Source organism: Podarcis pityusensis (assembly GCF_964106645.2).
Source record: "Podarcis pityusensis genome assembly, chromosome: 2".
NCBI classification, from domain to species: Eukaryota; Metazoa; Chordata; class Lepidosauria; order Squamata; family Lacertidae; genus Podarcis; species Podarcis pityusensis.
The window spans coordinates 5,760,988-5,777,238 of record NC_138029.1 but is presented as its reverse complement, the minus strand read 5'-3'; the positions used below and the strand labels follow the sequence as shown (position 1 = coordinate 5,777,238).

Here is a 16,251-nt window from a genome sequence, read left to right as displayed (position 1 = left end):
ATAGCTGAGCACAGATTTGAACCCTGGCCTCCCAGCAGTGGCGGAGCTTCAAGCTCCAGTGGGGGTGGCGGAGAGCAGGCAGGGGCATGGCTGGCATGCGTCCTGGGGGCGTGGTGCGTGTCCTGGGGGTATGGCGCGCCGCCTGCAGGGGCGTGGCACCCAGCGCAAGGGGGGAGCCGCGATGGCACTCCACTGGGATCATGCCATCAGGGGCAGTGCGCTCCCCCCACACCCCTGTTCCTCCGCCAGTGCCTCCCAGGTCCTAGTCCAGCACTCTAGAAAGGTCCTCCAGACTCTTCCAACTCATAAATGCGAATGGACTAGGGCAAGGTGGGAGTTGTCCATCGCTGAAACAGATTGTCAGGGAAAGTTGAGCTGGTGTGTTTGGGAAGGAAAAAGTTGTGGATCAAGTGGATTTGAGAGCAGGAGTCCAGAGGAGGGGAGGGAGTGGGGAGATACAGAGGAATCCCCACTTACGGAGGGGGGCGGTTGTTCAAGGAACACGCCCAAGTGGATATTCCCCCACCCTGTTCTGACCCTGCCTCCTTTTGGCACTGTTTTTGGCATTTGTGTCAGCAGGAGCGCGTATGCTGGCTGTGCACAAGTGGGGAAATGTCTGTGTTCTCTGATATTTTATGTTACTCTGAAAAGCAGTATACTTCAGGCAACATTGGTTCCATGGCAGAGGGAACTGGCAATGATGAACCAGTACAGATTGCGCGGTTCAGAGGTCTAGCTTCTTACAATAAGATGACAGTATGCTGTGGATAAGGGGGAAATGTGCCTTTCCTTGAGGCAGTCCCTGCTGCAGCCTCAGCATCAAAGTGGACCATTAAAAACCACCTTCCGGTGGGAGTTTTAGTCCAACAATATCTGGAGGACCACAGGTCCCTTGCTCCTCTCACATGTCAAGTTTAAATTCACTTTGAGCTCCTCTCTGATAATATCTGGTGGACAAGAGGCCCCTGTATTGCAAAGGAGCATTCTGACAAAGTAGGTGTGATATTCACATTACAAACCAAGTTTTGGGAGAAGCAGTTTTAAGCCTCATGTTTGAAAGCTGAATTCACATCCTTAATGTCGACAATAAAATACAATGTGCACATTATTGCTTATAAATTTTTTCTTAGTCATTTAAAACTAAAAAAGTATAAATTCATGGCAGCAAAGCCATTTGGTTAACTAACTGGATACATTTGATTTCAGAGACTCTCAAATTCAGGCCCTGTAAGGCTGTGGATGAACAAAGCTAGCTAAGGTCTGGATGGACTCGATACAAATTGTAGAAGGTGTTCTGGGACGGGTAACATGTTGCCTTTGCAGCAGCTAAACTTTACAGGGTTGGAGCCTGAGAAAGTACTCATACCACCTTTTCTTCTTGAGCACAAATTTGCGTTGAGTTTCGCCTGCTATTTACTTTGGTGTGGCAATAAGGCCTTTAGCATGAACTGAAAAGACCACCTTCATTAGAACCTGGAAAATGACTGGAAACTTGAAAGGGCCAAGGCCTGGAGACTTGTGGTCGCCATAGGTGTCTGTCAAAGCTTTCCACCACCAAAAGTGATGGAGAAAAGCTAACCTGTGAAGAGTTAACAGCAAAAGAAAGCAGGTGACCTGGTCCTGGATTGCAGCATGAATTCTAACATGATATTACTACAGGGGTGGATAGGAAAGGATAGCTAAAGGATTCAATAACAGTGGACCATTTCACACTAGCTTTCTTCCGCTGGCATATACCCTTTCATCGATTCCTGACAATCTAGAAGACATTCCTCCAAAACCACTGCAATCTGGACTCCTTCAGACAACCTACTTATTGAGCATTCATCCTGATTTCCTTGCACAAAGCTTAGGCAGATGTTAGATTATATTTGGTCTTCGGTGAACATTCATTCTGATTTGTGGGGAGGTTGTACAATAATGAGCATTCTTTCTGAATTCACCTGGAATTGCTTGCAGGGGGTTTAAACATCTTCCCATTAAGAATTTGTTTTATCCCCTGTCACTTTCCTTAGTCTGTTTGTTTGATTGTTTTCTTTCTTTCTTTGAATTGGTTATGCTGGGGTGTCAGAGCACTTTAACCCACTTCAGTTGTGCAAACCTAACGTCCCAGAATGTACTTGAATCCCTCCTGCAAAATACTGGCAGTCTGGACGTGCCCTCTCATGTTTTCCTTTGCTGTCATCCCATAGTATGTTTCGTTTTGTTTTTTAATTGCCGGCTCCTGTTAAATTGGCAGCACAATCCTTTCAGGTACAAATTCATTTGGACATTTCAAGCAGTTATATATCAATCATTCTTGGCTCCTGAGTGTGCTCCTTGGAATTAGAACTTGGGGGGGGGGGTCTATTTATCTATCATAGGTAAGAGCTCGCCTGCTCTTTCACAGCCATCAAATGGGAACCTACTGGTTAGCACCAGGGTGAGATGGGAGCCTAGCAGAGCCATAAACTGCTGTCAGCCCGTCATGGAGACATGGCCCTTCCTGATCTCCAGAAAGGGATGGGGGATGACAGGCAGCTCTAGAAAGTTTTTTGAACCATGAGGACCTCAGTCTCCATTCTTCAAAGCTGCTTATTCCCAAGACCAGCATGAATTCGCCAAGCGCAGCACATAGCTCTGCCCAACACCCTATGGAGCCTGGTGTCCTAGCCAACTACTCCCTGTAGAACAGCGGCCCTAGGCCATGGGGCAAGCCCGCTTCCCAAGCCTGCCAGCATGGCACTCCCAGGGCATGGCCTTCGTGCAGGCAAAACGCCCAACCCCTGCTGGTAGACCAGCTGGCCTCACCCCATTATGCAAATCTCAACATTTTTATTCTGTTCCACTGCTTTTAGCTGTTTTTAGCAGTTTTAATATGTTTTAAATACATTTATATCTTACTTTTAATTGCATTTTTATTACAGGAATGTTTGCCACCCTGGGCTTCTTTGTGGGGAGGCTGTGGGACATAAATTTGACAGATAAATATATAAGCACAGTACCCTGTTGGAAGGGTGAGGATAAATCCCAGTAGTCCCAGCTTAATTAACACTGCAGTTACCTAAACTGGGATGAGCTCTGGGTGATCTCAGTCATGATTAACTCATATACCTGCATGTATTGTGTGTGTGCTGGGAGCCTGAATCTGCAGTTCTTTCAAATTCTGGGACAGACTGGTCTTGGCCATGATAACAACTAGCAAGGGGAAGAGCAATGTAAACCCAACACAATTACACTCTGCTGGTAGTCAAGCCAACAGTGGGCCCGAAGCCTAGGATTTTAGGAACCAGGTGATCATAAGGAGCCAGTCCTATAGCACTGTCTGCTATAAAGCTCCAAGATATAGGAATCTTATCTAGTTGAGATTCTTGCATCGCAGGGGGTTGGGCTAGATGACTCTCAGAGTCCCTTCCAACTCTACAGTTCTAAGATCTGATGCAAAGTCATTACTGACAGGGCCAAACTAGATGTGAGTTTGATGTGTTACTGCATTTAACTTGCAAGTTTTAAAAAACTCGAATAGCCACCTTGGCTTAGCATGATAGGGACAACAGCAACTGGGGGAGGGAGGGGGATTAACCCTTTCACCCTCACTGCAATCCTGACTTACCAACCAGACAGTTGTTCTCTCTGCTTGAGGTACCTCTCAAGCTGGGGTGCATGTACTTGGACGCAACATCTGACATGGCTGTTAGTGCCAAGCTTTGGTTTCCAGATCAGACCAGCGTTTGTGAGCAGCTGAATCTGATGAAATATACAAGACGCCTCAAGAACAAATGTAAGAGCCTGCATGGTCCAGTTCCATAAGGAAAGCTTTTCCAGTGGAGATGGCTGCAAAACATTGCCACAGTGGAAAAAATGGTCATGTGAACACACAGCTTTGCACAACAATTACAACTCCCTATTCTTGCCTTCTGGTATCCTGTGAAAGTGGCCTACTTTTGAGGAAGGAGGCCCTAAGTTCCCGTTTTGCAGTATCCCCTTCACATTACTCTGGGCCTAGCAAGGGACAAGGCCTCATTTCCAAATACTGTAACTCTCAACATCTCTGATTCTCACAATTAGGAAAATAAAATTTCTCTCTCTCTCTCTCTCTCTCTCTCTCTCTCTCTCTCTCTGTGTGTGTGTGTGTGTGTGTAGTTCCCAGCTCTCAGCTCTCCGCTCTCCTAAACAGACCAAATTCCACACTCCATGTGTGAGCCAGGCTGGGTCTCCCTCTGACCTGAATGAAGGTTTTGTGTTCCCCCACCATGACAGGAAAGAATCCCCTTTGCTCACCTCCATGTGTGCCCAACCCCTTCTGTCTGGCCCACCACCCTCATTCAGTCCCTGCTCCCCTGATGTTGCTAATCCCCCATCCCAGACAGCTGCCTCAAAGCCCATTGTTTCAGGTTCATGGGCTTTGAAAAGGCCAGGATTCCCTGAGCTGGTCTGGACGGCAGCACTGGATTCAAGGTGGTCCTGCGGCCATACCACCAGGGGCTGCGGACATGGGAAAAGGGACGGCAAGCATCTAGGCTCCCCAGTCCTAACTCCCACACCCAATCTGCTGCACCCTCTTAAATACCAACTGCTAATTAGTACCGGTTTTAAAAGCAAGATGAAAGCACCAGTGAGGGGCACAGAACACTCCCATTATCTTCCTGCATCCTCCCCATATTGGGGAGGTTTCTCACTCCCGTATAGGAGCCTAACTGAGATACCCCGAATCCTGCTTTGAACATGATTCAGGCAAACCACTCAAAAGACAGAGCTGGCATCATCACAATTCACCTTGTTCACAGTATCTGTTCTCAAAATGGATGGATGCAGATTCCTGGCAGGAACCCAGTCGGTGCTTAATGCTGCAGCTTATTAGGTCAGCTGATTCTGTAGTATTATGGGTAGAATATCAGACAAAGACCAAGGAGACTAGGGGTCAAATTCCCACTCAGACATGAAACTCGCTTGTTGACCTTGGACCAGTCACTGTTTCTCAGCCTCAGTTGCTGTGATGATAAAATAGGGAGGACATTAGTAGGTGCATGTCACCTCAAACTCATTGGAAGAAAGACAGGATATAGATGACAAAGTTAAAAATCAATGAGATATTTGGCTGGCATAATGCTCTCAATTTCATTTGGGGACTGGGGCTGCAATCCTAAACATACTTACTAGTTAGCAAGTTTCCCACTGGTGGCTTTTGCCCACTGGGACTCATGGGGCAGAGTGCAGGAAGGGCAACGGTATGTGGGACCACAGCCAATGACAGGTGGAGCCAACCAATTCCAGTTTTGTCCCCATTCTCCTCCCTACTGAATTCTACAAAGACAAACCCTGAGACTGAGGAAGAGGAAGCTGATAACCAGTGCCACCCCCTGGAATGTTTGTCAGTAAGAAGGCAGGCAGATCGGGGCTGGCTAAGGGCAGAGGAAAGTTGGTGGGGCAGTGCCCCATTTGCCCTACTGGATCAGCTTCCATTGAATAAACATGTCCACTAGGATTGCACAATGGCTCTCAAAATGTTAGCAGCTACTGAACTGCAAAATGCTTGCTTGCTTGCTGGTAGAAATTACTGCTCCCGCACAAATTGCCACGTATCCATGATGCCTCTCAACAGAACCAATTGCAAATCCTCATTCTGAAGTTGGACTGTGAGAAGAAGCATCATTTCCCTTGCTTAATGTACTGTGCCCTCAGCAAGAGCTGAAATATGTGTATACATTGATTTGGGAAAGTGTGAATGCAAAACAGCCTGCAGGGATCCCCCCACCCCAAGTTCAATAGAAGTTGGAAAGGAGATTGTGACCAAAATGAATGGAGTTAGGACAAGACCAAGTGCAGTGATTTAGATCCCTGCCAGCGGGCATGCTGAAGAACAATGCCACATCTGGAATAAGTGGTGCTTTAGATGGCCAGGACTGAAAGGGACAAATGTGGAAAACGTACCACCTGCCTGCTCTATTCTGGGCTCTTTTCTGGCCACATTGCTATTATGGGAATCTGAAGCCTTATTTCTAACCAGCAAGCCAAGCATTTCCTGGAACCAGGAAAGGCAGCCATTGCCTTGATAGGTGGTCCTGGGGCCACAGTTCGGGAGGAGATTGCCCTGGACTGTTGGTATGTTTGCTTTGGCACTTGCCACAAAACCGTACACATTTCCCCTATAAAGTGACTGTAGGAATTTGTATGCTGTATGGAATGTGTGTGTGTGTGCATGTAAAAATATGTGTGGGATTAATAAATCAGTCTGCTTCAAATTCACCTGCTGGTCCTCCCCCTCCCCCCCCCCCGCTACCACTAAACAGGAGTAAAGCAACAGGAGCATATTAACACACATTTACAAGGTCTCACCAACGATGTTTCATTTTAGGTCCTGCAAGATTTAAGTAGTTTAATCGATACTTTAATCAACCCAAGAGAGTTATTGCCTCTGTGCCTCACTTGTGATCTTATTGGAGGCATCTAGATCAGTGTTTCCCAACTGGGGGCCTCCAGGATATTCCAAGGAGGCCCCAGGTGAAAATCGCGTAAATGGGGGGCCATAGCACGAGGGTAGGGGGCCACAGAGGGAAGTGAGAAGTGAATTGCATTTTTTTGGAGCAGTCCTGGTTTGTTTCCAGCGGGAGAGGGTGATTGCTGAGGCTCCCATTTTGACCCGTACAGCCCGCGATCCAGAACCCCCAGGTCAGGTAAGTGTGGTGGTGGGGTGGCAATGGGTAGGGCTGGGTGAGCCAGACCTGTTTGTTGCTGTCACCAGGGCTGGACCCGTTGGCAGCCTGGGTCTGACTCTGCAAGGCACGGGGTTAAATACACCCCAGCGCCTAGCCAAGCAGGGTCGTCTGGTGCTGCTGACTTGCATCTAGTAAACAACTGTCTACTCAGAAGAAAACTTCACTGAGATCAGTGGGGCTTACTCCCAGGTAAGGGTGCTTGTGTAGCGGTTTGCTGCAGCAGCCCTGGCTACAAATGATGCCTCGGGCTGGCCAGCGGGTGCTGGTTGCCAGGAGCAGAGGCGGCCTCGGAGTAAGCAGGCAAGCGGGCGAGGGAGCCCAGCCAGCCAGTCCACCAGCCCTTGCTGTTGGGGATGGACAGACAAGTGGGAGGCCAGGCAGGCAGCGCACTGGCATTTCTTGTGCTTGCTGTGTGCAATGCCTGCCTGGGAGATGAGTGTTTGGTGCTGAAGGGGAGCCGTTTTGCCATGCAGGCCTGGCAGTGCCCAAAGTAAGGTGCTGGCCTCACATTTGGTCAGTCTCCATTGGGCCACTAGGGCTGGGGGCATCCTCTTCACAGGCCTCTGTGGGGCAGTGTAAGGAGGCACCTCTCTCTGGGGGCAGCTCACAGACCAGGGGTGACTGCAGCTGCTGCCTGGAGGACTCCCAAAGGACTGCCAAGGAGAGAGGAGAGGAGAGGAGAGGAGAGGAGGCTGAGGGAACACTCCACAAGGGACAATGTTCAAAAAGGGCTGAGGGGCTGCCAGCAAGGGACATAACTGGGCTCCTGAGCCCCACAGGGGAGCCACAAAAAGACTGTAATTGGTCAAGGGAGCCGTGGACTCAAAAAGGTTCAAAACCTCTGGGCTATAATGTTTTATCTTTTTGCACCAGGCAGTGGCGGAGTAAGCTGCATGGGCACTCAGAGAGTCAGCCATGAAGTGCACCCGGGGGGGGGGGGATCGTCTGCGGCTGCAGCGAAGGCGGCTCGATCTTCTGCTCACACTCGCGGCTGTGGGGTGATCCTCCCTTTTTGTCACCCCCCTCAGAGATGGCACCCGGGGCAGTCTGCCCCCGTCCCCCCTTCCTACACCCCTGGCACCAGGTCAGTGAGGACCACTTGCTTTTTAAAATTCTCCCTGTGCACCTTTTGGACTGTATCTGTAGATTTCCTCTTCTGTGTCAAATAACTGGGGTCAAGTAAGTGTTGTTTACTTTTTATAATACATGGAAGATGAATCTCCCTCAGGAGGTTCTGGACTCTCCATCCTTAGGGGTTTCTAAGCAGAGCTTGGATGGCCACCTGTCATGGATGCTTTAGCTAAGATTTCTACATTGCAGGGGGTTGGACTAGATGACCCCTGGGGTCCCTTGCAGTTCCATGATTCTATGTTTTTCTGCTTCAGCGATATGTAATTATGGTCCTATCATTTTATGTAATTGTATTTACAAACAAAACATTTAAAAAGGTACTTTTCTACTGGTAGGATGGGGGAGGGCAGGAGCATAGCCAGGATTTTTGTTAGGGGGGCAGACTTTTATTCCGGGGGCAAAGCCTCAGTTTTGTATTGATTTTTACTTATTGAGTGGCAGCTGCCCCCTGGCCCCCCCTTGCCTATGCTTATGGGAGGGGGGCACAGGAAGGAAACAAGGTTGGAAATGGGCCATGGTCGAAAAAAGGTTGGGAAACACTGATCTAGATGACCATAGAGTGAAACAAGAAGCCGGATTAAATAGACCATTGGCTTGATCCAACAGATATGTTCTTATATCAATATTTAGTTCATTGGTCAATGTACAAAATTTTTAATCTGTGAGGCTGAGAGCCATGAAATACATATTTATTTTTTCCTTACAATTTATTAAAAATATTTTTTCAGTCTATTGTGGTTGCGGTGCAGTGTTTTAATAGGGAAAATGAAAAAAGAAAACATTGAAAGGTGGTCCCTTCCAAAAAGAAAGGTTGCTTTTTTTCTTTTGAAGTTCAAGTTGTTTCACATTACTTCCACTAGAAGTTCAGTAATATGTAAATAAAATTAATTAGTTTAGTGGAAATTTATTAATATATTAAAATTAGTTTGTTGATAGCTCTAAACATTATATCCTACAGTTTTACCTGTTTGCAATGAACTGGGCCTATTTCCCCTATTTGGGCACCAGTTGCTGAAGTATATTGAATTTGGGCCTAAATACTCAATTGCTGCCTCCAGATACAACTCTTTGGAATCAATTAAACCAAACCCAGTGGTCTGTCTATGGTATAAACCACAATTCAAGTCCACCTCGGCCAAAAGAAGAGAACTCACCCTAAAACTTATATATAGATGATACCTAGCACCTTGGAAGCTAGCACAGATACACCCAGGAACTTCATCTAAATGCTGGAGAGGCTGCACTGCAATAGGCCCATACCTTCACATGTGGTGGGAATACCCCAAAATCCAATCCTTCTGGATATCAGTGCTGCAGAAAATTTTCAAAATAACAAAACAGGTAATAGAAGCAACTGCAGAACTTGCCCTATTAAATATCTTCCAGGACAACAACACACATGCACACTAAGTCACTTACTTTCAGCTTTCAGCTAGAAAAATCATAACTAGACACTGGAAGGACCTATCAGGAGTGAACCTGGACCACTGGTACCAAAAGGTATGGGAAACCACCCTTCTAGAAAAGTTAACTAAGAAACTCAAACTAGCACGGGGATAGGCTACAGAGGATGCCTTCACCCCAGTGTGGTTCCCCTTTAGTACATACGCAGCACAACAGGACAAGGACCTATCTCCCCCAACAGCATACAAATCAATATGGCTAACCTGACCCAACAACCTAGCCTGCCTCCCTCACACAAATAAGCCACGCTGCAATCAACTAAATACAACCAACCAAGCTTGGGAACCCCTAACCTCTCGCAATATCAATAAAAATAAATAAATACACAAAGGACCTACCCATGTGATGCTGACGCAAACCCCCTACATTAAGAATAGGCAATAGAATGAAAGAACAATATCCCTATCTCTCGCTGTTCCCCTTTCCCCCAACTGAATGATATGTATGACAAAAGTGTCTCTCACCAAACATAAATGAACTGTGAAAAACACTATGAATTGAAAATGGAGACAATAGATGTACCGTTCCCTGTTCATCTGTTTGCTTTGTAACATAAGAATAAGAATAAGAATAATAAAGTTACTAGCCTGCCACAAACATGAAAAGTTTTACTGCTCTGTCAAGGTGGATATGCTAGGTTCAGAGGAGGGATAGAGCACTTCATCCTCAAGATAGCCAACCCATTCACTACAGTGCATGCAATTCCTTCTTGCCCATGGCTAGCAGACAAATATTTACATACAAGGCTGTTTTATCTAGTACAAATTAGAAGGGAGCCTGCCCACCACCATTTGTGACAGTCCCCTTACCCACTGTTTATAGAAGGCTACAAAGTGGTCCATGATTTGGATAACATTTGTTGATATTAAGGATGAGGCTCCTGGTTTTGATTAATGTCCCCTTATACATTTCCTCTCATTATTCAGTTACTGCCTTTAGTACAGTTGGAACAACTTATGGGGAAAATCCACCTGTGGATGTCACAAGTGCTTTCTGTATCTGAGCAGGGCCAACAATTCCACCAGGAAAACTAAGGCAATTAATTGCCACAGGCAGCAGGAGGGCAGCAAATCAGTACCCTCTGGGCCCACTGGCCCACTCACCTGCTAGCCCACCTGGCCAATCTGGGCAAGGAAGTCCTTCTTCAGAACCAGGTATTTGAGCAGCAGCAGGAGCAGCACTGTGGCAAGGCAACATTATACGGTTGCCGTACGTCTGGGAAATCCTGGACATGTTCTCTTTTGGGGGGGGGCCTACATACCCATCCGGTGGGATTTTTACAATGTTAAGCAAATGTCTGGGTTGGGGGAGGGGGTTAAAAAAATATGTGTGAGCGGGCAGCTCGAGTTCTGGTGTGGGCTCTGGCACGGGTGTGGGCAGCACGGGCTGTTTCAGGCTCTGGTGCAGGTGGCTCAGGCTTGGAAGTGGCGGGGGGGGGGAGAGCAAACTTTTTTGGTCCAGATTTTTACCTCTGGAAATATGGCAACCCTATGGTGCCACAGCATGTTAAGGAAAGAAGCAGCAACTCAGTTGCACAGGCATGGAGCAGTAGCTGGTTATTCAAAATGTTGGTGTGCAGTTGTTAGGCCTGTAAATTTTCACCTCTCCACACAGGTGGCCCTACTGTTTGGTAGACTGAAGTGGCAGGTACAGTTGTACCTTGGAAGTCAAACAGAATCTGTTCCAGAAGTCCGTTCGACTTCCAAAACATTCAAAAACCAAATCACAGCTTCTGATTGGCTGCTGGAAGCTCCTGCAGCCAATCAGTAGCTGCTGAAGCCCCGCCAGACGTTCGGGTTCCAAAAGAACGTTTGCAAACCAGAACAATCACTTCTGGGTTTGCAGTGTTTGGGAGCCAAAACGTCCGAGTTCCAGGGCGCTCGACAACCAAGGTATGACTGCACTGAGGTTCTTTCACAGCTTAGTGAATCATCAGTTGTTTGTCCCTGAGTTTTGTGTTGTTTTAACACAAAAGGGAGGAGCGGTGCAATTTGTTTTTTCCTCCCGGGGTGCTAATATGTCCTGATCCTCCATCTTGGCTCCTCCACCAGCCATGAAACTTTAATTTTTAAAGAATTATTAAAAAATAATAATAGAAAGCTATAGAATAAACCTATTATGGGTTAAGTACACCATACCAGTTAATTGTAGTTTGGCATCTGTTATATTGTATAATTTAAACCAATTATGTTAATAACATGCCACTAAAATTTGCAGATTAGCTTCAGCCCTCTGGCTCATGGTGCATTTTGAATGTGGAGCTAAGCAGTGAACAAGCTGCCTATCCCTGCCCACTTCACTGGGCTACCTGCCTCTTGCACCTGCGCCTTACCCCTGAACACTGCTCCTCCTCCAAGGAGCTCAGATTGCCTTCTCCTTGCCAGGGCCAGGCTTAATTAGCTTCAGCAGCAGAACTGAATCATGTGCCTTTAGACTATTCTCTGGGCAACCAAAGCCATTATTCAAGAGCCAGAAGAGGTGCAGCCGGCTCCAAATGATTTTGCTTACTGAATAAGGAGTAACACACATTACTTTTGCAATAATGAAAATTCAGCTATAAGAATGCCCTATTTACCCCACACATAATGATTAGGTGTTGACAGATGAACCCTGCTTAAACATTTTCAATAGAAAGAGTTGACAAAGGATGGATTGCACATAAGTTTGCACCTGTCATGCTGAACTGTTGAGTTGAGTGTTCAGTGAGAGGGGGTTTTTTTTGGGGGGGGGCAATTTTCTTTAAAACAAAGTTTTTACTCAGCTGGGTGGACTGCTGGGTGTGGCTTGCACAAGATATTTTTAGGGCTTCCTGATACAAATTTCAGTAATAATTAATTGACTAACAATTGAACTTGTTAGTTTCTTGTTACACAGAAAGGTTGCATGCACAAATCAGCTAGTCCAAAGGTAATACAGGGTTGGCGGAAGGTATTTTATCACCCTGGGCTCCCCTCAGCCATCCCAACTCAGCAGCTTTTATGCCAGACACAACACTGGCTAAAGGAGCAACAACAAGTTTCCTGGGAATACTCTAAGTCTGCCAATAGCCATCCTTCATCTCTTTCCTACTCATGAACCACAAAAATCTCCATTAATTAAATACAGAAATTTCAACAGTTCAACAAAACACTGAAGTCTCGTTCCACAACATTCAAAATGCAAGATGACCAAATTTGAAGGGTAAGTGCTTAGGCTGCAAATTAAGAAAATTGTCATGATCCCATGTCCTGCTTCATCCACCCAGCAATTGCTCAATTTTCAGGCAACATGGTGATAATTCAATGGTATAGCGATCTTCATAACCACCCCAACATAATTAAGAAGTGTTCATTAAACAATGAGCATTTTGTCTCCAATTGCCTTCTAAGGTTTTTATAATGATCTTCCTAGGCCGCCATATACAAAATGCAAATTTTGAAAGATAGCTGTGTTTACGTATTAGTTTAAGAAGCGTGAATTTGGTGGGTCTTTCTTTTAAAAAAGCAAACAAATTTCTCCCCTAACCCTCCCCAAAACATGGTGTTCTCTCATATAGTTTGATAGTCACAAAGACCATTCCACACCAACATGCACTGGAAAAAAAGAGTGGAAGATGTTTGGAGAATCTTATGCACAAATAATCCACATATCTCCTAGGGTGGCTGCTTCCACATCACCAAAAAAAGGGGACAAAAGCACTTGACAATTTGCATAAAAATGTGCACATGCTAATTTATATGTATACATGCAAATTTAGAAATACTGTAATTGCTATAATTTAAATAGCAGTACATTACATCTCATCATAGCAGAGAAAACTAAGACCCAGTGACCTCTGTGCTTCCTCCATCTGCTGCCCAGGTGCTGCTCACTGTTGATGGGCAACTCAAAGGCCTCTGCTCTCTCCCTACTTGATCTTTAAACCAGACTTGGTCCTGGACTGTCTGCCTTTCAAATAGTGGCCTCCTTCAAAACATTTTTCCATGCCTGGTGGACTTGCGAAAATCTAAGGTATATTGGGGTACAATTCACGAAGAACTTTAAAAAATGCTAAAACCAGAGGCACTTCTGTTAGGTCTACTGGGGAAAAATATACCCCAGAAAAAGAAAGGAATTTTCCTATACGCTACAGCAACTGCCAGGATCGTGTTTGCCAGCAAATGGAAGAACGAGACAATGCCTACAAAAGACAACTGGCTACATAAATTAAGTGAATTTATGGAAATGGCAAAGCTAACAGCATACATAAGAATGCAGTCAAATCAAAAACTTAGACAAGAATGGCAATGCTTCAAAGAATATATGGATAAACACTATTCAAAAAAGAATATGCTGATATGTTTAGATTAAAAGAGTAAAGTAGAAATCATTAATAAGTCGTGTTATAAAGAGATTAAAATACAAAAGCCAAAAGACTGCAATGTTTTGTACCAAATTGAAAATATATGGAAGTCAAGGTGTGGTGGAGGGAAGCGGTGGAGAGTGGTGATGGGTTGTCACGGGGGGGGGGGGATAAATGGTGTTTGTGTAAATAGTAGTCTATTTCTGTTTGTTTACGTATTTTTCTTTTTTCTGCCTCATCAAAATTCAATAAAGAAAATTTATACACAAATAGTAGCCTCCTTCAAATAGGGCATCCCTGTGATAGCCAGTCCTGATATAGGTTTGTCCTCTCAGCAGGACATGTGGCATGACTATCCTAGTAAGTATTTGGCCAATTAGGACACACTTCAACATCAGCCCCCACTCTGACTCCTTTTTTATCACTAGAATGGGTAACAGCACATTTCCCCTATTTCCCTGGTGAGGAGTCACGCTAGCAGGAACATCGCTGCCCTCCAAACTTCTTAAATTCCTAGGGGGAAAGACAGTGGGGGGGGGGGAAGTGTGGGAAAGCTCTTCATTCCTAATGACCTTCAAAGGCCACTGGTTTGTTTTGTTTTTGGAAATTATTTTCTAAGTTAAAGGGAATGCTAGAATGCTGGTGAGGAGGATAATTTCCTGTTCTGCTCTCTCGGATGACAGAGGAGAAAGTGGTGGCACGATTCAGGTAATGCCCGTGCAGAGACATTTTGTCTTCCAAGTATGGCTTTATCTGAGGACCTTACTAAATGGGTTGTCAGTCATGGGTTTACACAGGTGTGTTTAACTGGGCCACTTTTTCACCTTTTACTTTTCTCAGGCCATTTAAAATATAGCATTTTGAACATATTTACCTCTGCATTTCACTGTAGTTTCTTAGCCCTTTGAGATTATGAGATGCTTGCTGAAGATGTGTTGGTCCCTGATTTGATGGGGTTGCCTGTTGCTTTAAGTAACTTCTTGTGCTGTTATTAACAGGGTTCATTGGAACTGTGATTTTAATTGTTTCTTAATCTGTTTGTTGCCCACAGAACAATGGACATCAGATAAATGTAGCAGTAGTAATAATAATCATAATCATAATAATAGTCATCACTGCCCACATGCCTGCAAGTTGTTTGCGACAGGCCCAGCCCTGCCAGCAGCACGACACAAGCATCTATGTCTTGTGCAAAAAGACAGCGGGTGACTCTCTAGCAGTGACAGTGGCTCTGGGACCCAGTATTTTGAATGGACTTGGAGTACAAGGCTGTGTTGGTTCTGGCAGGACATGCCATGGAATGAAATTCATCTATGGAATAATATGGTGCAGGACCTGGAAAGCAATTGTAACCAATTGACATCGCTTGTAGGGTTAAAATAAGTTTTGTAAGGAGTAATATATAAATTATTGTGAAAAGAATAAAGAATAGGTACTGTATTAAGATTTGAATTTATAGCAATAACTATAGGAACAAAATGCATAATTGATTTTAGAAAACCATCAGTTGAGGTTGAAGGAAGTCTTAGGCTGTGATAGCCAAAGATTTTGAAATGATGTTTAAAAGAATGATATGCTGGGAAATATGTGTAAAAACCAATACAAAATTATTATTATTTTAAAAAAAAGATATGGTGCCGGACCACCACATGCTCACTTAATTCCTGGTTTACTCTATGCCCAGCACTGCTTGCCTTGCAGATACATGCAAACTGGGTGCATGGGACAGGTAATGCAGGTATTGATATCCCAGGTATGTGTAACGGAGCTTCCTGCAAACAAAACCACGGGGCAAGGAATGTCCAAGTTTTGTGTGGAAGCAAGTAGTACTCCACCAGCACCACACCTTGATGAGGGATAATTCTCTGAGATAGCTCATTCAGTGGAGCATGAGACTCTTAATCTCAGGGTTGTGGGTTCGAGCCCCACAGTGGGCGAAAGATTCCTGCATTGCAGGGGGTTGGACTACATCACCCTCCTGGTCCTTTCCAACTCTACAGTTTCTATTATTCTAATTCCTCCTTTTGGCCTCTTTTTAATATACCCCTGGAAATCAGGAGACCCTGGCAGTAGGTTGATGTCAGCTGTAGCTGCAGTTCTTGCCAGTTACCAGTCATTTTTCCAACAGCTCCCATCAAATGCAACAAATGGGCAAACAACCATCTGATTTGGAATCACCCATCAAACACAACAAATAGAGAGGAGAAAGGGAGGGTGAATTATAAAGACAACCCAATGCATGAAAAAGAATGAAGAATAAAATCCACTGGCCTAACATAGGGCTCCATGCTATTTTTATTTATTTAATTTATAAAAGTGATTTTTATCCCATTCTTCAGCACAAGTGGTATTTGGGCAGACTGACAGATCTCAAGGTTATCCCTCACTCCTTTTATCCTCACAATAACCCTATAAGTTAGGTTGGGTTGAGGGAGATAACAACTAGCCCAGGGTCGTTGTAAGCTACATGGCTGGGCGAGGATTTCAACCTGGGTCTCCCCAGGTCTAGTCTGACACTCCACCACCCTGGCTCTTTCCCACATGCAGGTCCAACTGCTTTTCCAGTTTGCAGACACGGAAATAACAAGACATTTCCAGAGCAGAATCTTCTGAGACAGACTCGGCCTTGGGGAACCTGTC

General features: G+C 45.3%; 1 protein-coding gene across 5 annotated transcripts in view; it reads right to left on the bottom strand.

Moving 5' to 3' along the window:
* The window catches only part of GLI1 (GLI family zinc finger 1), a 107,640-nt gene that overhangs the window by 71,148 nt on the left and 20,241 nt on the right, over window positions 1–16,251 (bottom strand). The gene's annotated exons all lie outside the window — the stretch shown is intronic.